This window comes from Rhipicephalus microplus, chromosome 6, assembly GCF_043290135.1.
Source record: "Rhipicephalus microplus isolate Deutch F79 chromosome 6, USDA_Rmic, whole genome shotgun sequence".
Lineage (NCBI taxonomy): Eukaryota > Metazoa > Arthropoda > Arachnida > Ixodida > Ixodidae > Rhipicephalus > Rhipicephalus microplus.
The window spans coordinates 6019644-6041802 of NC_134705.1; the positions used below are offsets into that span (position 1 = coordinate 6019644).

General features: G+C 45.5%; 2 protein-coding genes across 10 annotated transcripts in view; one reads left to right on the forward strand and one right to left on the reverse strand.

Annotated features, from left to right (window-relative positions):
• Positions 1-22159, forward strand: part of LOC119167762 (glutaminyl-peptide cyclotransferase) — an 823023-nt gene that overhangs the window by 454314 nt on the left and 346550 nt on the right. The gene's annotated exons all lie outside the window — the stretch shown is intronic.
• LOC142764731 (uncharacterized) overlaps positions 2099-22159 on the reverse strand; it is a 33943-nt gene continuing 13882 nt past the window's right edge. The window contains exon 7 of the transcript XR_012883839.1: positions 2099-2831. The gene's annotated coding sequence lies outside the window, so the exon portion shown is untranslated. The remainder of the gene's footprint in view (positions 2832-22159) is intronic.

Consider the following 22159-nt stretch of genomic DNA (forward strand, 5'->3'; position numbering starts at 1 on the left):
ATAGTGAGTAAAAGAAATACTAAAATTTTGAGTAAGGCACGACGGCAGAGTTTAGCAAACACGTTTTGTGATTAAGTACTCTTTAAACATTTTGCGAAACGAATAGAATGTGGGACATAGCTTTATTTCAAGTGGTATGTTGTTCCATACGGATACACCTGTAAATTTAAGAGTTAGTTTTCCATAATTGCTACGCGCTTTAGGGAGAAGGAAATTGTGACAGGCTGAAAACCTGGTGTTATTAGTATTGACAAGATGTTGTGTGGATAGCCCTGAAACACATAGACTATGATAAATGAGGCGGTACATCAATATAGCTAACTTTAGAGTGAATAAAAGATTAATTGGAAGCACGGAAAAATAAATAAAGAGTGGCGTAGAAGGCGATTGAAATGGAGCGAAGGCGATCAGACGTAGTGCCCGTTTCTGAAGATGTAGAAGGGGCTCCAGGTGACTGGCATATGTATTACCCCAGGATGAAATGCAATAGGAAAGATGGTTATGAATATATGCATAGTATAATGATAAAATAATGCGTGACTTAATATAAGGGCAGGCTTTAATGAGAACATGAATGCCAAAAGAAGCTTTTTTAATATCGAGAGTACATGATTGTTATATTTCAAATGCTTGTCTAGTACTACGCCTAAGAACTTCACATGATCCGATACGGAAATAATATGGTTGTTAAGAGATACGGAAACTGGTGAGGGAAATGTGTTCTGTGCGGATGAAAACACCACAAATGTAGTTTTAGAGGGATTCATATAAAGATGATTGTTAACACACCATTGATAAATATTACAGAGATCGGAGTTTAAGCTACTTTCAAGTTCAGCAGTTGTTTTCTGGGATGTAAAAATAGTAGTGTCATCGGCGTAAAGAAGACAGTTAGTATGGTTAAGGGAACTAGGTAGGTCGTTAATAAAGAGTAGGAATAGAAGAGGGCCTAAGATTGAACCTTGAGGGACGCCCATGGTAACTGGCTTAGCAGATGACGCAATGTTATTGACATAAACTACCTGTGAGCGATTTGTTAAGTAATTGCGAATGAACTGCAAAGCGGGACCCACAATTCCGAAAGATTCAAGTTTACACAGAAGGATCCGGTGGTTAATTGTGTCGAAAGCCTTCGTGAGGTCAATAAAAACTGCCCCAGTAAGTAATCCATCATCTATGGCTTGTTTAATTTGGTCAGTAAAGCTGAGCAAGGCGAGCTCTGTCGAGTAGCCAGGTCGAAAACCAAATTGGTGGGGAGAGAGTAGGTTAAATTTAAGCAGATAGCACATCAAACGCAAGTAAAAAAGCTTTTCGATTACTTTGCTAAAGAAAGGAAGTACACAAATCGGACGGTAATTATTAGTTGACAATCGATCGCCCTTTTTGAAAACAGGTGTTATCTTTCCTACCTTTAAAGCATCAGGAAATGCACCTGCTTTGAACAATTTGTTAATTATTTCAGCTAAAATAGGAGACAGTTCACGTGCCACGAGCTTTATCTTAGACGGTTGAATGGAATCTAAGCCTGGCCCTTTGGTTTTAAGAGATGACATGATTTGAAAGACTTCGTCTGCAGATGTAGGACGTAAGTAAAAAGACTGAGGTGAACGAGATAGAATGGGAAAATGAAGGTCAACTAGTGAATCGGGGGAATTTTATGCAAAAGTATCACTGAAAGCATTAGCGATATCGAGTGGCTCGGTAAGGGAACGTCTATCAACCGTTATTTTTGATGAGCATGTGGTCTCGCTGCTGTTCAAGAATTTTTTTATTAACTGCCAGTTTTTCCTAGTATCATTACCGTTCTTATCTATCTGTTTTTCATAATACTCGCGTTTGGCCTTCTTGAGCAGCATTGAAAGTAGATTTGAATATCTTTTTAAGCGCGTTTTTAGAGAGCTGTTTGAAGGCTGAGATTTCAATTTTTTTCGCATGTTTTCCTTTTTAGATGTAAAATGCAAGAGACCAGGAGTTATCCATGGGTTTCTAGGCTCTAACTGTCTCTTGCTTCTATCGCTGATGTGTTCAGCTTTTCATGGTTGTCCCTAAAACCCAAAGCTTCATGTAGGTTTTCATCTACACGTATACTTGGGTGGATATGGCCGCATTCAATCAGAACATGTTTCATTGTTTCCTTAGCTTTCCCACAGCATGTACGTTAGTCTTCTTCTTCATTGATTCTTGCTTATTCTAAGGCAGCCTGACTCCGCTTTGAACAGTATTCCAAGCAACAACAGGCCGGCGAAACAGCGGCCGATTGTCACTCGCCAACTACCCTGAGGTTAGCCCAACTTTGACAACCAAAGTAAGTCTGGTTAGGTAATCATTCGCCTCATGCAGGCCTACGTCGGCACACAACGTAGGTCTAACCGCGACCTTACATAAGCGTCGATTTACTATGTCGATTAGTGGCTATAGGTTGGTTGCCAACGTTTTTGGTCTGCTTTTTTTGTATTTTTTGCACGTGACATTGGCACAGTACATATGTGAGACGAAGTTAAATGCCTCTAACAGTCTGTACTTGTTAGCATGTAAGTATGTAAAACACAAGAAAGACTTGAACGTAAGCTTCCTCACTCTAGATGTTTACTTCACAGTTGTATAAATGCACTAATTTTTTATGCAACATTGTTTGCATGGAACGATTTGCAGCAGGCCTTGTGCAACCCAACTATACAGTCCATGGAGTAGTATTCCTGCTAAATCAGTTTTCTCTTTCGGTCTATTCTCGTGCTCTTTGCCGTGAACACTTATTCGATACGTTAACTCCGATACGTGCGATACGTTAACTCCCAGATATCAGGCTTGCATCATTCTATGGCTGGGAAAATCTGAAAAAAAAAAAAAAAACGAACAGAATGAATAATACATTTTGAGAAATGCAGACTATTCATTTGACTATTTTACACAGTCAATGACGAAATTCGGTTCGAATGCAAATGCCGGGCCATTCCTACTCACATATTTACTTAAAATGCGCGATGAAGGAACCCTTAAGATGGCGGCTCTACTGTCGCTATCTTGAGAGTAGTTTCTTCTAGAGCCACTAAAAGACACCACTAATTCACATTTGAAAAAGAAAAAAAGAAAAAGAGGAAAATGTGCTCTCAGTCATCGTAGTGCGCGAGCACAAAGAGCCTGTCCCCACTGTAACTAATCCGTTCTTTTTCAGCGGTGCTGCTGCTTCCATGATCTTTTTTGAAACATTTCATTTGTGCCTGACGCTGTCCATCACCCTCCCCTCCATTTAAAACAAAGAGAGCACAGCCCAGAGATCCGTGCTCCCTTACAACTGCCAAAAAAAGAGGAGCCTCTCTTTGTCCTGAAAATGTACAACTATTTACAATAGAGTGGTTAGGAGCTGACGTTCACTGAGCGACGCTGGTGGCAAGGATTGCTGGAAACAATGGTTCGGTTTCTGAACCGATTTTCTCTCTCCCTCTATAACAAAAAAGAATATAGGACCATTCATTCATGCAGTAACTTCTCCAGAAAGATTATCAGTGACCCTAAATACTGTCGGTGTTCGTTCACAGGGAACATCCCCCACCTTGTGCACGTGCGTAGTAATTGGAGATTTCTCAGCAGTCACCAGTTTTGGTTCGGCTGTACATACAGTCCGTTTGTTTCGCATAGTCTGCTTGATACTTATGTCACTACATTCAGAAGCTACCTGAAAAGCTTCTTTTCACGGCTTTCGGGCTACCATTACCGTATTTACTCGCATAATCTGCACAATCGCATAATAAGTGCTCCCCTAGTGTGGTTACAAAAAAAACTTTTTTTTTTATTCGGCGCAAAATTGGCGCACCCTGAACTTGGACGTGATAAGAAACGATTCTACCTCCCTGCGGTATAGTTCTTACACGGTCCGCGTACCTAAAAAAAAAAAAAAAAAAAAAGAAGGCAAATCAACGAGCAAATAAGAGAAATTTGAAGTGCAACGACCTAACCAACATGTTTGTCGAAAGAAAACTTGGGGAAAAAAAGCGTCCATGAGTGAAAAAAAAAACCGACTGTTCCATGGAGGTCACGTGTACAACGCTGGGCGGCTCTATCACCATCAGAGAAAAAGAAACGCCATTTTGCACAGGGTTGCCAGGTTGGGCTATAATAGCCAAGTTGGGCTACTTTTTTTTTCGAGTTGGCATGATTTTTGATTTTTGGCTATACAGTTAAACCTACTTATAACAAACTTCCATATAGCGAATTCTAAGATAAAACGAAGTTTTTTTATTCCCCGCCGTTGCTTCATAAAAGCACATGTATTTGTGACCTCTATGTGACAATAATAGTGAAAGTTGAGCTAGTTGGTTCATACTTGGGAAGTAAAGACAGCGCAAAAATGTAGACAAAGACAGAGGAAGAGACGACACCGCACTGATTCACAACCGAACTTTATTGGAACATAATAAACTTCTTTAAGGATTCTGGCCATGGGCTAAAGTTCACCTACGAGCTGCCTGAAAAAGGAGAGCTTCAGTTTCTAGATATTAGAATGCGGTTTCACGAGGAACATTTGTGTAGGCCGTACAAGCCCCAATTCGTAAAGGGTATCTTGCCGTTCACCTCAGACCATTATAAGATAGTTAAGTCCGGCATTATTTATGCTGCGCTATGGGTATGCGCTCCTGAAAATGGGCACGCATGCGTTGAAAGAAAGTTTCATGAGCCAGGTTGAGAGGCTGAAGTTGGCGGGCTATCCTGATATGGAAATCTTGAGGAGTTGTCAAAAGCTAATCAAGTGGGTCAAAGGCGTGAATGATACGCTCAGGAGAACAGAGCGCGTGTGCAACGAAAAGAAACCAGTTATGGTACCCTACGTGCACAAGTTTTCACTTGAAAAATGTGGCCAGTAAGTATGGGGTACGTGTGGTGATGTCCGCTCCCAAGAAGTTGTCCTCCATTTGCTGCCGCGTGCATGAAAAAAGTTCGGGTTTACAAAAGACCTGCTCATTCTGTCAGGAGAAGAGAAAAAATAGATATGTTCAGTGTAAATCGTGTGTTGTGTATATGTTGCTATTGTCATGCGGGGAAGTTTATATAGGACGAACCGGGGGGGGTGCATTAACGTGAGACTAAGGAAACACTTAACTTCTTTAATGGCTGCTGGCGGGTTGCACCTGCCAGCTTATTGTAGGGAGTGTGGCTGCCAACCATTTGTAGATAAAGCCACTTGTTTGTTTGGACATCGAGACAAGTGCACTAGGGAAGTGATGGAGGCTTTTTTCATTGAAAAGGAGGGGAGAAGGTGTGTAAGTAAGCCGTCTGTGGCCCTTGCTGAAAAAGAAGTTCGGTACCTGTGTTCAGCGCTGCCATGTTAAAGTAATTACTAGTTTGTTATAAACTGCTGCGTATGTTTTTGGCAAGTATGAAGGTGTGTTTTTCATTTTTTCTCGGTTGTTACACACGTGTTGATGTTCAATATGATTAGACTTGTTTCGTACCTTGTTTGCTTTCATGCGCAGATTCCTTTGGTTTTTCACGTGACCGGGTGGAATGCTTAATACATGTGCGTGTCATCATCATCATCATCAGCCTGACTATGTCCACTGCAGAACAAAGGCCTTTCCCATGTTCCGCCAGTTAACCCGGTCCTGTGCTTGCTGCTGTCAATTTATACCCGCAAACTTCTTAATCTCATCTGCCCACCTAACCTTCTGTCTCCCCCTAACCCGGTTCCCTTCTCTGAGAATCCAATTTGTTACCCTTAATGACCAGCGGTTATCCTGTCTACGCGCTACATGCCCGGCCCATGTCCATTTCTTCTTCTTTATTTCAACTATGATATCCTTAACCCCTGTTTGTCCCCTAATCCACTCTGCTCTCTTCTTGTCTCTTAAGGTTACACCTACCATTTTTCTTTCCATTGCTCGCTGTGTCATCCTCAATTTAAGCTGAACCCTCTTTGTAAGTCTCCAGGTTTCTGCTCCGTAGCTAAGTACTAGCAAGATACAGCTGTTATATACCTTCCTCTTGAGGGATAGTGGCAATCTACCTGTCATAATTTGAGAGTGCTTGCCGAATGTGCTCCACCCCATTCTTATTCTTCTAGTTACTTCAATCTTGTGGTTCGGCTCTGCGGTTATTACCTGCCCTAAGTAGACATAGTCTTTTACAACTTCAAGTACACTATTACCTATCTCGAAGCGCTGCTCCTTTCCGAGGTTGTTGTACATTACTTTCGTTTTCTGCAGATTAATTTTAAGACCCATCCTTCTGCTCTCCCTGTCTAACTCCGTAATCATGAGTTGCAATTCGTCCCCTGAGTTACTCAGCAATGCAATGTGATCGGCGAAGCGCAGGTTACTAAGGTATTCTCCATTAACTCTTATTCCTAACTGTTCCCATTCTAGGCTTCTGAAAACCTCCTGTAAGCAGGCGGTAAATAGCATTGGGGAGATTGTGTCCCCCTGCCTTACACCCTTCTTGATTGGTATTCTGTTGCTTTCTTTATGAAGCACAATGGTAGCAGTTGATCCCCTGTAGATTTCTCCCAGAATGTTTATATATACTTCATCTACGCCCTGATTCCGCAGTGTCTGCATGACGGCTGATATTTCTACTGAATCAAACGCCTTCTCGTAATCTATGAAGGCTATGTATAGTGGTTGGTTATACTCTCAGCATTTCTCTATTACCTGATTGATAGTATGCATGTGGTCAATTGTTTAGTAGCCTGTTCGAAATCCTGCTTGTTCCTTTGGTTGATTGAATTCTAATGTTTTCTTTACTCTGTTAGCAATTATCTTTGTAAATAGCTTGTATACTACAGAGAGCAAGCTGATCGACCTGTAATTCTTCAAGTCCTTGTCATCTCCTTTCTTATGTATTAAGATGATGTTAGCGTTCTTCCAAGACTCTGGTACTCTTCTCGTCAGGAGACACCTCGTAAACAGGGTGGCTAGTTTTTCTAACACAATCTGTCCTCCATCTTTCAGCAGATCTAATGTTACCTGATCCTCACCAGCAGCTTTGCCTCTTTGCATGCTCTCCAAAGCTTTTCTGACTTCTTCTATTATTACTGGTGGGGTGTCATCTGGGTTACTGCTAGTTCTTATAGTAATAAGGTCGTGGTTGTCTTGGCTACTGTAAAGATCTCTGTAAAACTCCTCCGCTATTTTAACTATCCTATCCATATTGGTAGTTATTTTGCCTTCTTTGTCCCTTAGTGCATACATCCGACTTTTGCCTATTCCAAGTTTCCTCTTCGCTGCTTCGACGCTTCCTCCGTTTTTCAGAGCGTGTTCAATTCTCTCCATGTTATACCTTCCTACATCGCATACCTTACGTCTAATAATCAACTTCGAAAGCTCTGCCAGTTTTATTTTGTCTGTTGTACTTGACACTTTCATGATTTGACGCTTCTTAATTAGGTTCTTTGTTTCCTGGGAAAGCTTGCCAGTGTCCTGTCTAACTACCCTACCTCCAACTTCCACTGCCCGCTCCTTAATAATACTCGTCAGATTATCATTCATTGTATCTACGCTAAGGTTGGTTTCCTCACTAAGAGCCGAGTACCTGTTCTGCAGCGACACTCTGAATTCCTGTACTTTCCCTCTCAGTGCTAGCTCATTGATTGGCTTCTTGCACATCAGTTTCTGTCGTTCCTTCTTCAAGTCTAGGCGAATTCGAGACCGTACCATTCTATGGCCACTTCGACATCCTGCGCGGTTCCTGGGTGTGCACTCATTATAAAGTCTATTTCATTCTTATTTTCGTCATTAGGGCTTCTCCATGTCCACTTGCGGTTTTCTCGTTTTCGGTAGAAGATATTCTACCGAAAACGAGAAGGTATTCTACCGAAAGAAGATACATGTGCGTGTATCTTCCAATAAAGTTCAGTTGCAAGTCAGCGTGGTGTTGTCTCTTCCTCTGTCCTTGTCTATATTTTTGCACTGTTTTTGTTTTCCAACTATGTGACAAAGTAACAACGGGAGACAATCTTGATATAACGAATTTCCCCCGCGGACAATCTAGGAATTTTGCTCTGCATTTAGTTACAAACATGCATCTTCCGCGACTGCCCCGCCGCTGACACAGCGCAAAGCGGCGCGAACCACGCGAGAGCACGCGCTCGTTAATGCGCGCGGAAGAATGCGAGAGGGCCTGGACCCTATGAGCTGGCGTTTCTGCCTTTCTTGCGAGCGCATGCAAGTATGCCCCCACCCCCACCCCCCCACTCCAATCTAAAATAAAGAAGAAGGAAAACTACTTTCGCGCTTTGGCAGTGCCACACTTTAGTTAGAGTCACATATGTGGTGCCGCGCTGCATATGGAGGGCGCTTTATCGAATACTTTTCCGCGATGTCCGTGTCGTTTGCTCTTCGTTTTCGACGCCGTGCACGCATGCATAGTTTTACTGCGTGTGCATGGTGTGGCCCTTGACGAAGTTCGGCTTTGCTTTTTTTATTAGCGTAGCATTTATGCGGAGAGTCCCGGCTGGTTTATTGCCATCACCGCCACAGCTTTCATTCACCATATATGTACGTTTCCAATATGAAAACTCAAGAAAGATAAAAAAAGCCGCCCGCGCTCGGCACCCAGCTCGTCATGATGTGCAGGCGCGGACTTATCTCTCATGTGTACTTTGCCCCGTGAATGGGGGTGGGGAGGGTAGATTCCTGTGCGCGCGTGCTTATTCTTCGGTCGGGAAAATAGCGCCTTCGACTTTGACCAAAACAATTCCGTTCAGTTGCCGAGCGCACAAAGATTACTTTGCTCACTGGACAGGTGCCATTAGCGAAAAGAGTGCGCTTTTGCACAGCAGCGAACAACTGGGGCACTTGTTAGTTTGCACTCATATCTACATGTGATTACATTTCGTGCGTCGTTTTTGTTTAAACAGTGCGTAAAGTGTCGAGCGCTAAACATTGTTAGTTTGCTCTCGTCCTGTGAATTGTTTTCGTGCGTCATTTGCGCATGAGCAGCGCGTTGCACATTTTGATCTGCTTGCCGTTCTTAGCGTGTTATTCAAAGTTGTTGCTATTGCAGTCATTAATTGCTTCACCCTTGCAGCAAAACTGTGACTTTTCTTCATTTTGGACAATCGTGTCGTCGTCACTGAGAGGATGTCAGATGAGGCGTTGATGGAAACTCTCTGAGACCACGGTGTCGACAGATCTTTGTAGGTCGGCTTGTAGCTTGCTTCCGTCTTGCGCCGTGTCGTGAGTTTCCAGGCTGGTAGCTTTCGCGATTAGCTGATAAGTTCTGGCAACGCGACAGGGCATTGAATGCAATGCATTGGGCGTGTTAGCAAAAAATTGTAATAGTATATGAAGTAAGGATCTAGCCAACTTTTTTTTGGATCAGATATCACGAAACTCGCCCTACAAAATGCTGGTGTGACCAAGTAGGGCCTCTCCAGGGAGAAGTGCTCTTTTCATGCAGTCACTTTGTGTTGAAACTTCACTGATACTCGCCGATATAGCAAGTGTGCCTGTGATCGCGACCGCCCTTAAAGTTTAAGTTCATTAATAAGACGGTAAGTTAGGCCAGTTGGTTAGGATCCATCGTAAGTAAGTAAGTTTACGATAAGTAAGTGTTGCGCTGTAAGTAAGGTCACAATAAGTTCATTAATGCTACTCGATCGATTATCCTGTCGTCCCGCCCTCCCAGTGTTGTTTCATGGTCGTTCAAGACGGGTGGTCTACTCTCTGTGTGAGCATTCGACGGCAGTTCTAACATGTGGGAGATGTTATCTTATGCACTTTCCAGGTGATAAGAATGGGCCGACTGATTTGATCTCTGCTTCAGCAGCGCTCGCGCGTTTTAACCCGCTCGTGAAAGTTACGAAGCGCAGGGGCATCTTATCATTTTGGACTTGTTACGGAACATAGTGGCGACCGAAAAAACCTGCCGAGTGTATCCATATAATTGCTATCGCAATAACAACGCAGTTTTTTTTTCTGTAAAATAAGTGTTTTGGGTTAGCTCTCCTTTGGTACCCCTGTTGCTTAATTTGCATGTTTATTTTCCGAATTTTCGTACTGAACATGCATATAAGGAAATACTCTTTATAACGAACTTTCCCGAGACTTTATCAATTTTGTTATATCCAAGTTTAACTGTATTTGGGCTATTGCCTGCTTTTCCTTCCAACACTTGTATTGCGTTGCCTTTTCCAATCCTTGGGTGCCTAATCATTGTTTAGCTTCAGTATCTTTGTGAATGTACATCAGCAGAACTCTCGCACCCCTTCTTTCTGCCACGAAACCACGAAAAGCAAGGCCTGCCTTACTTATAAACAAATGAGAAAGAAAAAAGGGGGGGGGGGCTGGGGTCGTACAATTGGTGCTATGTCGCTCAGCAAGCTGTGCATGCCTCTTTAAGAAAGGATGAATGTGAAACAGGGTGTGCCGGCTTTAGCAGTGGTGGCTTTTAGCATTTTCGCAGTCTAAGGTATGCACGCCTCACGAAAACGGATCTCAGAAACCGGATGAATTTGGAAACACTTGAAAATATCTTGTTTGTAAAATTTAGTCTGTGGGACGAGACACACTGCTGTCAAGAGTTTGTGCCGTCGGACGCATTTTTGGAACATTTTATTACCGTCATGATGTACCCAAGCTCCACCACTGGTTTGTACACCTAGCGATCTTTATTGATTTGTTCATGATGTGACTTGTCAGATGTTGTGTCGATAACTGCTCAGTGGTAGTAGTGGTTAGAAAAGGAAAAAAAAGACGCTGATTTTTGCAGCCCTTGAGGAAGCAAGGCGCAGTGTCTTGGTGGTGCAGAAGACTGAAGCAAAAAAAAACATTTCGTGAAGCACGAAGAGCAGATGAGAAGAAAGAACAGCGCCAACTACCAATTGTTTAATGACCGTCCAGGAAACGCACAGGAGTTCTTCTCTTCTGCTCTTCCTGCTTCACGATATGTTTTTTGCGTCTCAGTCTTCTGCACCAAGTATGCACTAACTAGCCCAAAAACAAGTCCTTTTGGAATACCTTTCTCATATACTGGGCTCCGGTTCCCTTTGGATAGGACATACTATGTCTTCAAGTATCCCTGATGCGCATACGGTGTTTCAGAACATCGTGGCGGCGACATGCCAAGCGCGTTATCTAGAATTTTGCATTAGAAAAATGTTCTTTCTTCTCTTCTGCTCTTCCTGCTTCACGATATGTTTTTTGCGCCTCAGTCTTCTGCACCAAGTATGTACCAACTAGCCCAAAAACAAGTCCCTTTGGAGTGTCATGGTAATATGGGCGAAAAGAAAGATAAGGGTAGATGGTTGATTCCATAGAGTTTCATACAATATTACCTTGAGGCGAATCTCGCGCTAGTGTCTGCGCGGGCTACTTCAGCGGCGCTTGTACCACCATGGGAATTATGGGAAGTACAGGCTTCGGATCTGCTTCGGATGGATCACGTTCTGAATATTTGCGACGCTTGTTTGCTGAGTGTAAAACAAAGCAATATGAAGTTAAGTCTGATTAAAACTTGCTTCATTTTTTGTATGCAAACTTTATTGCAATAGGGTTTTGTGACTAGGCAGCTTCATTTTTTGTATGAAAACTTTATTGCAATAGGGTTTTGTGACTAGGCAGTAGAAGCGAAACTCAGACAAATTTAACCATCATTGCTCTGTCATTGCATTCTAGATTTAGCATCGCGATGTAATGAATTATGTTTTACAAACATTGCAAAACAAGCATTCTTGTTTTTTTTGAAGAAGCCCAATATCTATTTATGGAAATAACAGCTCAGTATTAAGTGAGAAACACCTAGCGTTTCATCTGCAGTGATGGCAGGTGAGTCTGTTCAAGTGGTTTGCACCCAACGCACCTCTCGTTTTGTTGTGAAGTCAAGTCAGAAGAGCATGGCGGTGCCTCTACTCCGTGTTCCCGTCGTTTAGCAGTTGATTTCAACGAGTTCTGGCAAGAGGCACTAAGAACGAACGCGAACTCGATGTAATATCCTGCTCTGGCATGAGACGCTACATCTATGCACAGCGGTGAGTAGATGACACTTTGCTTAAACTGTCAAACACGACTTATACAGCTCCAGCATTGCAGTAAATTGAGAGGCGTAGTAGTTTTTAGCTTCTTTGAACAACAAAGGCGCCGCTTCAGTCCTTTGCACGCACCCCACTACCCACCCTATGGGAAAAAGGAAACTGAAACTAAAAAAAGATTCATAGACAGTTCACTGGCTAACGCAATCCAATCCGAAGCCTGTACTTCCCATAATTCCCATAAAGATATACAATCGGAGGGCCAGATTCCTTTCTACGAATTACTGTATGAAACTTTATGGTTGATTCCCTCTCTCACCTCCTAGTGACCGCGGCAATAATTCCACAATCTAACGATAGGTGTCACTAGCTGTCTTGTTAGTAGTTTTTTTATTTTTATTTTGATAATTTTTTATATTGTCACGTGCTAGGAACTTGAAGAAATGTACAAGGAGACAGGACTGTCCGAATCTCAGACACGAAGAAGGACTCCACTGGAACGGGTTGCTCATCTTCATCTTCTTCGTTCTCTGGCACAGAGCTTGCTCACTGTTCACTGGCAGAGAACACCAGGTGGAATTACTCCTCCCAATATGACATCGATCTGATGCTCAAACAAAAATGTGCACAGCAGTGGGTCGAAGTAGGCAACATAAACAAACATTGAACAAACTAGCACACAAGAGAAAATGCATTCTGGGCTTGGCAATCACAAATAAACGGCATTCACTGTTCACTCGAAGAGTTCATCGGCACACGAAGAAAATTTGCATCACCGTGTAAAATATGGTTTTAGGCAGACGGCGTGTACAGTCTCTGGGCGTGGTAATCTGTGCTGGGATGATGGTGAGCCTCCGTCTGGAACCACTTCGTAGTTCACGTCATTCACATGTCTGAGTACTTTGTAAGGTCCAAAGTACTTCCTCAAGAGTTTCTCACTGAGACGTCGCCGTCTAATACGTGTCCAAACCCAAACTTCATCGCCAGGTTCATAATTAACTTCTCGATGATGGATGTTGCACCATCGTGCATCTGCACACTGTTGAGTTCTGATGTTCACACGGGCCAGTTGACGTGCTTTCTCAGCGCGCTGAATGTACTCATTGATGTCAGGGGCTAATTGGCAAGCTTGTCGATGTTCTCAGACGGAATCATGGCATCCAGCATAGTTTTGACATCTCGACCATAAACGAGCCGAAATGGTGTGAAGCACGTAGTTGCCTGCGTTATAGTGTTGTACGCAAACTTTACGCAAGGCAGGATGTCGTCCCACGTTTTGTGCTGCACATCCACGCACATAGATCTAAATTTCCGGAGCCCTCCACTACGGCGTCTCTCATAATCATATAGTGGTTTTGGGACCTTAAACCTCACATATCAATCAATCAATCATCAATCCACATACATAGAGGTCATGTCGGCTAGCATTTTGTTCAGCCTTTTTGGTAAACCATTGCTTTGAGGGTGATATGCAATGGTCTTTCGATGGGTTGTGTAACTCAACCTGAAGATGTCATCTAAGAGCTTCACTGTGAATGATGTCCCTGAATCAGTGTTGACATATGACGGGGTGCCATGTCATAGTACGATTAGATTAAAAAAATTGGCAACTTCAGATGCGGTCTCTCGTGGCATTTCCTTCATCTCAGCGTAACGCGTCAAGTAATCGGTAACGACAGTAATTCATTTGTTTCCGGAAGAGGGCAAAAGAAACAGGCCTAGGAGGTCCATTCCCACTTGATCAAACGGTGTATGTGGTGGATCGATCGGTTGTAGATGTCCTGCAGGCTCTAAGAGTGGTGTCTTGCGACGCTGGCATTCCTGGCACCTCTTTACGTAGCATTTGACACAGGCAGACATTTTAGGCCAGTAGTAGAATTGTCGCACCCTATCCATAGTTCCCGAGTAGCCCAGATGGCCGGATGTGGGCTCGTCGTGGCAAGCTAATAAGACGTTATCGCGGAGGGCTTCAGGCACGACGAGAAGATGAGATCTGTCACCAGCACCGGTGTTCCTTTTGTATAAGCCGCCGTTTCGTAGTCAAAATGATGGCAACATTTGCGACATCGGACGAGGAGTGGGCACGGTGCCACCTTCTAAGTGATCTATAATCAGTCGTAGATGGGCGTCATTTCGTTGATGAGACATTAGATCCGGCCCGCTGAGAGTTGCCACGAAGGCGCCGTCTTCTTCTGCGCTTGTACTGAGGGATTGAAGAGGTGCTTGTGATAGCGTGTCAGCATCTTCGTGCTTTTTGCCTGACTTGTACATGATGGTGACATCAAATTCCTGTAGGCGCAGACTCCATCGTGCTGATCGTCCTGAAGAGTCTCGTAGATTGGTCAACCAGCACAAAGCATGATGATCAGTCACCACTTTGAGATGTGGCCTAAACTTTGTAATTGCCCAAATGACCGCAAGACATTCTTTCTCTGATGTGAAATAGTTAGATTCTGTGCGAGACAGTGTGGGACTTGCCTAGGCTATTACCCGTTCAATGCCGTCTTGTCTTTGTACCAAAATAGCTCCAAGACCAATATTGCTGGCATCAGTGCATACTTCTGTGTCAGCATCTTCATCGAAATAGCCGAGCACTGGGGGGGAAAAGAGCCCGTGCTGTTACTCACAAGAGTGGAAGCTTGGGCTAGTTGTTGCGTAGTCATATTTGCAAGATGTTTCAACGCGCGAACAAAGGACAAAGGACAAAGTAGACAGAAAGAGTACTGTTTCTGTCTACCCTGTCCTTTTTCCTTTGTTCGCACGCTGAAACTTCTTGCAAATATTCCCGTGCTGTAGTTTTGCAAAGGCAATCTGCTGTACGTCAGCCCAGACAAATGGTGTGCCATCACGCGTGAGGCGTAATAGTGGCTTCGCCATGTTTGAGAAATTTTCCATAAAACGCCAGTAATACGCGCTCAGACCCGAAAATCGTCTAAGACTTTTCTTGTCAGTTAGAGCTGGAAAAGCAGCGACGGCAGCAGTCTTGTCAGGATCAGGCCGAACACCGACGACGCTCACGACGTGACCATGAAACTTTAATTCTTCGTAGCCGAAATGACATTTCTCAAGCTTGAGTGTGAGATCTGCCGATCTAATGGCTTCGAGCACATTCCGAAGGGACGAAGATGCTCATCAAACGTTTCTGAGAACACAACGACATCATCGAGGTAGACGAGACAGCTTTTCCACTTGAGGTCTGCCAGGACGGTGTCTATCATTCGCTGGAATGTGGCTGGAGCAGAACAGAGGCCAAAAGGGAGCACTTTGAATTCATAAAGGCCATCCGGAGTTACAAAAGCGGTCTTTTCCCGGTCACGTTCATCGACCATTATTTGCCAATGATCACTCTTATTTGCCAATGACCACTCTTCAAGTCGACGGATGAAAAATACTTCGTGCCCCGCAGCCTGTCCAGAGAATCATCGACTCTGGGCAATGGGTACACGTCTTTCTTTGTGACATTGTTCAACTTCATGTAGTCTACACAAAAGCGAAGCGAACCGTCTTTCTCTTTCACAAGAACGACTAGTGATGACCAAAGACTGCTTGAAGGCTGTATCACGCCATTCTGAAGCATTTCCTTAACCTGCGTTTGAATCGCGTGCCGTTTGGTTCGCGAAACACGATAAGCCTGCTGCCGTATGGGGTGCGCATCGTTGTAGGTGTTAATACAGTGGTTCCTTATCGGTGTTTGACGTATTTTGAAGAACGTGCAAAGCATGTGTGGAATTCCAGCAACAGCTCGCTCAAACGCTGCTTGCTGGCTTAAGAAAGCGTTGGATTGATGTCGACGCTGCGGAAAGGCGCTTCAACAGTGCCGATGGCCTCGGAAGCAAAACACTCGATGACATTGGCGACTGGGTTGGCGTTGGCGACGACAGTTCCTGGAAAAAGGTGCCGGCGCTCGTAGCTAAAGTTCGTGACAAAAACGTCGCAGTGACCATCCCGAAGGTCAAGAAGGCTTCTCGCTACGCAGACACCCTGAGACAGCAGAAGCGAGTGATTGCTTTCCACGACTGCTTCACCATGCATCACTCCGTCTCACGCCACCTGAACCACAACAGTTGCATGAGGTGGTAACATGACAGCGTCGTCGGTGACGCGAAGAGACACGCGGGAGTGGCTGGGGTCCGCGTAAGCTGTTGTGGCGTTTGTGGTCGCGAAAATGACTAAACGTCCTCGAATCTCAATTATAGCACCATGCTCCCTGAGAAAATCCATGCCAATGATCAGGTCTCGAGAACACTGCCGGAGAACGCTCAAACTGGCAACAAACGAACAACCGCGGACTTGCAATCTTGCCGTGTACATACCGAGGGGCGTGACGATATGCCCGCCAGCCGTACGAATGCGCGTTTAGTTCCAAGACATCGTTACTTTCTTCAGAAGAGCGGCCAGTTTTACGCTAAATATAGAATAAGGCCGCACCAGTGTCCACTGAAGTGCTGACTTCGCGACCATCTAGCAGAACAAAAATATCTAAGGAAACTCTTCGGCAATCAGCCGGTGATGCCGTTGTTGATGTATCGTCGATATCTTCAGTCCGCGTCGATAGGGGGCCTTCAGCATGACCAGTCTGAGCGGCCTTGTACCCGAAGGTCGCTGTGGCTAGTTTTTCTGATGCGGGCTAGGTGACCGGCCCTGTACCACGCCCAAATAGGTGCGATGATTCGGGGAGAACCGCCGCGGTGACAGAGAACGTCAGTGGTGCGGAGATGTTGATTTGCGCTGCTGGGCAACATAGTCCGCAATTTCCGGAGGCCCCTGGCCGAACCTAGGAGGTCGAGAGTTGGCCGAAAAACCACCAAGTCCGAGCTCTCGATAAGTGCACTGTTGGTAGATTTGCCCAGGTTCACCACAGTGATAGCAAAGAGGACGTCAATCGGGGGCCCGCCACACGTCTGATTTTCTCGGAATTGGTTGGCGGTCACTGAGGTACAGGCCCGCTTGAACTGCCTGAAGCATGGCTGGGGCCAAGGTATGAAGCGGAGTGAAATGTGGTGCAGGTTGGCGCAAAGTTTGGTCTGCCGGAAGCATTGCAGGGGCTGCAATGGGAAGTGGAGCCAAAGGTGGTGCTGGCTGGAGCAGAGTTTGCGCATTCGACATGCGAGGGAAGTCATTTAGGGGCCGCGGCTCTGTCTGACAGGACAGTTCTCGTAGTGCCTTCTGAACTTTATTTCGGACGATGCCAGACAAAAAACTGACAGTGGGCACCGAGGGTACTGATAACTTTTGCAGTTCTTCGCGGATTACAGAGCATATGAGCTCTCGGAAGAAGTCGACGTGGCCCCCCAAGATCTCCCATGTAGTCCGTAGCAGAGGCAAAGCTCACTTGTCGCTCGTACGTTTGGGTTTGTTGCCGAAGCATACTTTCAATTAGGATGGCTTCAGCGAAAAACTTTGATGTATTCTTGGGTGGGCTTCGTACAAGACCACGGAACAACTGCTCCTTCACTCAACGCATCAGGTATCGCACCTTCTTTTCTTTCGGCATGTGAGGGTCGGCTCGTCAAAAAAGACGCGTCATGCCCTCAACATACGTTGCTACGCCTTCATTTGGCATTTGCATACGGCACTGGAGTTCACGCTCAGCTCGCTCTCGGCAATCGGGACTTGCATACGTTTTGAGAAGCCGGCGTTTAAAGTCCACTAATGACGTGAACACACCTGCCCGGGTTTGGTACCAAAGATGCGCCCCGTCATTCAAACTGAAGTAGACATGTCGGAGCTTGTCTGTGTCATCCCACATGTTATGAGCTGCAACGAAGTCATAGTGGACTAGCCAATCTACAACATCTTCATGGACAGCAACATGAAAGAGATTCGGTGTTCGTGGTTTAAACAGCGTATAGTGCATGTTGCACCTTCCATACCTGCTGGGTTGGAGCCGCTTGGGACGGCACTGCCTGGGATAGTTGGGGTCATCATCTTCTCTGGAAGAAGTCCGAACTCAGGGTCCAGTCCACGGAACCTTCGGCTAGCACGGTGAACAGGCGTAACCACCGGTATGGGGCTGGAGCTTCTTGTACTTGAGGGGTTTGGTGCATAGGATACATAGCACCTCCACCAGTTGTCACGCGCTATGAGCTCGAAGAAATGTACAAGGAGATGCGACTGTCAAAATCTCAGCCAAAAGAAGGACGTCTCTACTGGAACTTGCTCGTCTTCATCTTCTTCGTTCTCTGATACAAAACTAGCTCGCTGTTCACTGGCACAGAACACCAGGTGGAATTATGCTGTTTTGTAAGTTCTTTATATTGCTTGCACTAGTACTTCTTTTATTTTTTGTTTTTAATTTATTCATAAAAGTTGTTTTACTGTTCATGTAACTGACTTTTGCTACTCCACAAGTTTGCACGTGTTACCACACCTTTGAGATATTGATTTTGCCTGTCCTTGATTTTGTTTATTCTCATTAGATTTATTTTATTGTAAATATAACCTCTTTCACTTCTCCTGACGCACAAGTTTTTTAGTAACCACATTTTTCATCTTGTACTTGTTTTAAGTGCGTGATCTGTCTATTATCACATTGCATATTTCTTTTCTTCGTGTATGAAGTCGTTTTGTGTCAGTTTATAATAAACAAAAATGTTTTATTTGGATTTATTGTCTGATACATGTGTAGATCGGAGCATGTTTTCGAGTTCAGCCTTGAAGTTGCAGTGCTCGGACAGGCTTTTTTGTGCTGTGATGACATTGCCGACAGATTCCCCTTTCGCGCGCACGCGCGAGTTGGAAACGCTGCACGACGGCAGAGGGCTTCGGACAGTAATGGCTTCCAAGAACTTGAAGAATCTCGTCGAGCGTCTTGTCGGTGGGCTTGGTGGGCTTGACCAAATTGCGAAGCAAAGCATACGTTTTCTGCCTGCAGCAGCTGATGAACACGGCAGTACGCTTGTCTGGGGTGACATCATTCGCCAGGAAAAATGCTTGGAGCCGGTCCACGTAACAGGGCCAGCCGCATCCTCCCCCCTCGTACCGCTCAAGGTTGCCGAAACTTGGCATGGTGAACAGTTGGCAGAGCGGTGCGGGATCGAAGACTTACATGAAACTTCCTTTCATCCTCGTCGCCAGTTGATACATGAGTAGATTAACGGATGGCCAGGGGTAGTGATACCGTGACCAGTAGGCCATCAGGCCTGCGAAAAACATGAGAACATGTTGAGCCCTTTGCCCAGAACGAACTGTCTTTATTTTCCCAAAACGGCCACCTCCCGCTGTGCCAGGCTTGCACAGCTCAACACAACTGTCAGCGCCGCATAGGAGCGCTGTATTTGAGCTAACATTGTAACACTCCTCCCCTCTTAGGAGGAAGACTACGGGGAGTACCTATTCACTGGTTTCCTAGTCCTCGTGCCACGTCGCAACTTCGGCGTGCTAGGCGTAGGGACGACAGAGTCACTGTTCACATGCACACCATTGTTGAGTGCAGTCCAGTCGCTCTCAATGGACAGCTACTTCCAGGTATCTGTTCCAGATGACGCAATTCTGGAACAGCTGGCGCATGAAGAAGCGGCGGCTCCAACTGTGGTGGAGCTGCAGCAATAGCAGTTTCAGGAGAGGCCAATGTTTCTGTCTGCACAAGGCGCAAGTGGTTGCTGTGTCGGTTTCCCAAGGTGCCATCTTCAAAATGGACACTGGCTGATGATGGAGTGACGTCCACGACACTGGCAGGCACCCAGGGTGTACCCCTGTGAAAGTTTCGCGCGTACACATCATCACCTGACTGCAAAGATGGAGCCTGCCGGGACCCTCTGTCAGCATACAACTTCTGCTTGAGTTGTTTTAGGAATACAGACATCTGCAGGCTTGGCCTGAGGACATCCAACGGAGTCTTGAACATTCTTCCTGTCAAGAGTTCACACGGTGGCTGACCTGTCACTTCATATGGTGGGTCCTATAATGGAACAGAAACCTGGAGATCTGCGTTTGGAAGTTCCCAGAACCAGACTTCTTGAGTTTGTTCTTCACATTTCGTACAACTCGTTCAGCTGCATCATTTGAGGCAGAGTGATACGGCGGTACAAGCATGCGGCGTATTTCGTTTTGAGTTTAGAACTCAAGGTACTGGGCACTGGTGAAGGCAGGACCGTTGTCTGAAACTGACATCAGGCAGGCCATGCTGAGTGAATGCAATTCTCAATACAGAAACGGTAGCTTCTGCAGATGTGGAAGACACAGGAAAGACTTCTATCCACTTCGAGAACAAACACATCCACAATAACCAAGAATATGTGACTTCGAAATGGTCCCCCAAAATTAATGTGAAGCCTTGACCAGGGTCACTGTGAAAAAGGCCACGGCGTCTGCTGAACCGGCTGTGCAGCTCGATGTTGACTCTGGCACGTAGCGCAGCTCTTCACGGTGTTGGCAATGTCATTGTCGATGCCTGGCCATCAAACATGGCTCCTGGCAATCATCTTGCTCTTCTCGATACCCGGGTGGCTGGCATAAAGAACACCAAGAACTTGGACCTGCGATGACTTTGGGATTACTACTCTTGATCCCCAGAGTAGGCAACCCTCATGGAGACTGAGCTTCTGTTATTGAAAGGGTTCCACTCTGGTCCTACTTGGAGGCTTTCTCCTTTCAGAACAGCAAGAACAACATGGCCCAGAACTGGCTCATTTCGTGTGGCTTGGGCCACAACACCTGGTGAAACGAGTCTCGGATATGCCGAGCTCTTTGCCAGGCTTGTATGCAAGTTTGTACATGTAAGCAGAAAGCTTCAGAGCCCACCTGACCACTCGAGGCAAAGCTTGCACGGGAACGGGCTTGTTGGCTTTCAGCATTCCAAGAAGTGGCTTGTGGTCAGTGTGTGCTTCGATTGAGATGCCCCACAATTACTGGTGGAACCAATTCACACCAAACACTAAAGCCAGTGCCTCCTTGTCGAGTTGACTGTAGTTTTTTTTCTGCTTTTCACAAGCTCCTCAAGGCAAAAGCAATGGGATGTTCCCCGCCATCAGCATCTTTGTGCGCCAGAACTGCACCTATACCTTAAGGCGATGCATCACAGCTGAGGCAAACAGGCCTGGCAGGGTTGAAATGCACAAGAACTGGAGCTGATGCCACCAAGTGCTTGCAGGCCTTGAATGCATCTTGTTGTTCATGTCCCCACTCCCACTTCTTCCCTTGACCAAGAAGCAAGTGCAGTGGACGAAGGAGTGACGATTGGGTAGGAAGCGCCGGTAGAAGTTTACAAGTCCCAGAGACTCTGAAGTTCCCTGACATCCTAAGACACAGGAGCATGCAGAATGACTGCTACCTTGTCAACATTCGGGGAAAGGCTTTCTTTGCTGATGATGTACCAGAAATACTCAACTTGTGGCACGAAGAAATGGCATTTTTCAAGTTTCAGCTAGAGGCCAGATTCCTGAATCTTGCTAGGTACAGCACGAATATTGCGAAGATGCTCAGCATCATTTGCGCCAGTCACAAGAATGTCGTCGAAATAGACTGCTACATGGGGCAGTCCCCTCAGCAAGTTCTCCATCTCGCGCTGAAAAATGGCAGGAGCAGATGAGACGCCAAAAGGCAACCGGGTGTACTGAAATAACCCCATATGCGTCGAAATAGTGACGTACTCCCTAGAGGCCTCGTCAAGGACAACTTGCTGGTACGCATCTCGCAAATCCAATTTTGTGAATTTCTCACCTCCAGCAAGCACAGTCCACAGGTCCTCGATCCTTGGAATGGCGTACTGCTCCACTGTTGCCACTGGGTTTATGGTGACACCAAAGTCTCCACAGATTCTGATGCATCCATTCCTTTTGGTCGCAGGAACAATAGGTGCAGCCGACTTTGTTGTCTTGACTGGAACAAGAATGGAATCTCTTCTTAGTCTATGGATTTCTTGAGTTACACCATCTGTCAAGGCATATGGCAGTGGACGCAGCTTGAAAAACCGAGGCGGAGCATCTGAAGGAGCATGTAGAAAAGCTTTAGCACCCTTGAATGTACCCAGGCCTTCTTCGAACACTTTGGCGTAGTCTTGGACTAGGTGTTTGACGTCTGAAAGTGCGTGGATGTTCACAACGTCAGAGACGCGGATGCCCAGCTAATGCATTCAGTTGCATCCAAGAAGAGAGGGCGATCCGTCTCCGAGCAGAAAAATAGGTAGGTCAGCCTCCCTGTCATGAAACGTCACACTGACGTCACTTTGCCCTGAACCTTTTTTAGTTCCCCAGAATAGCT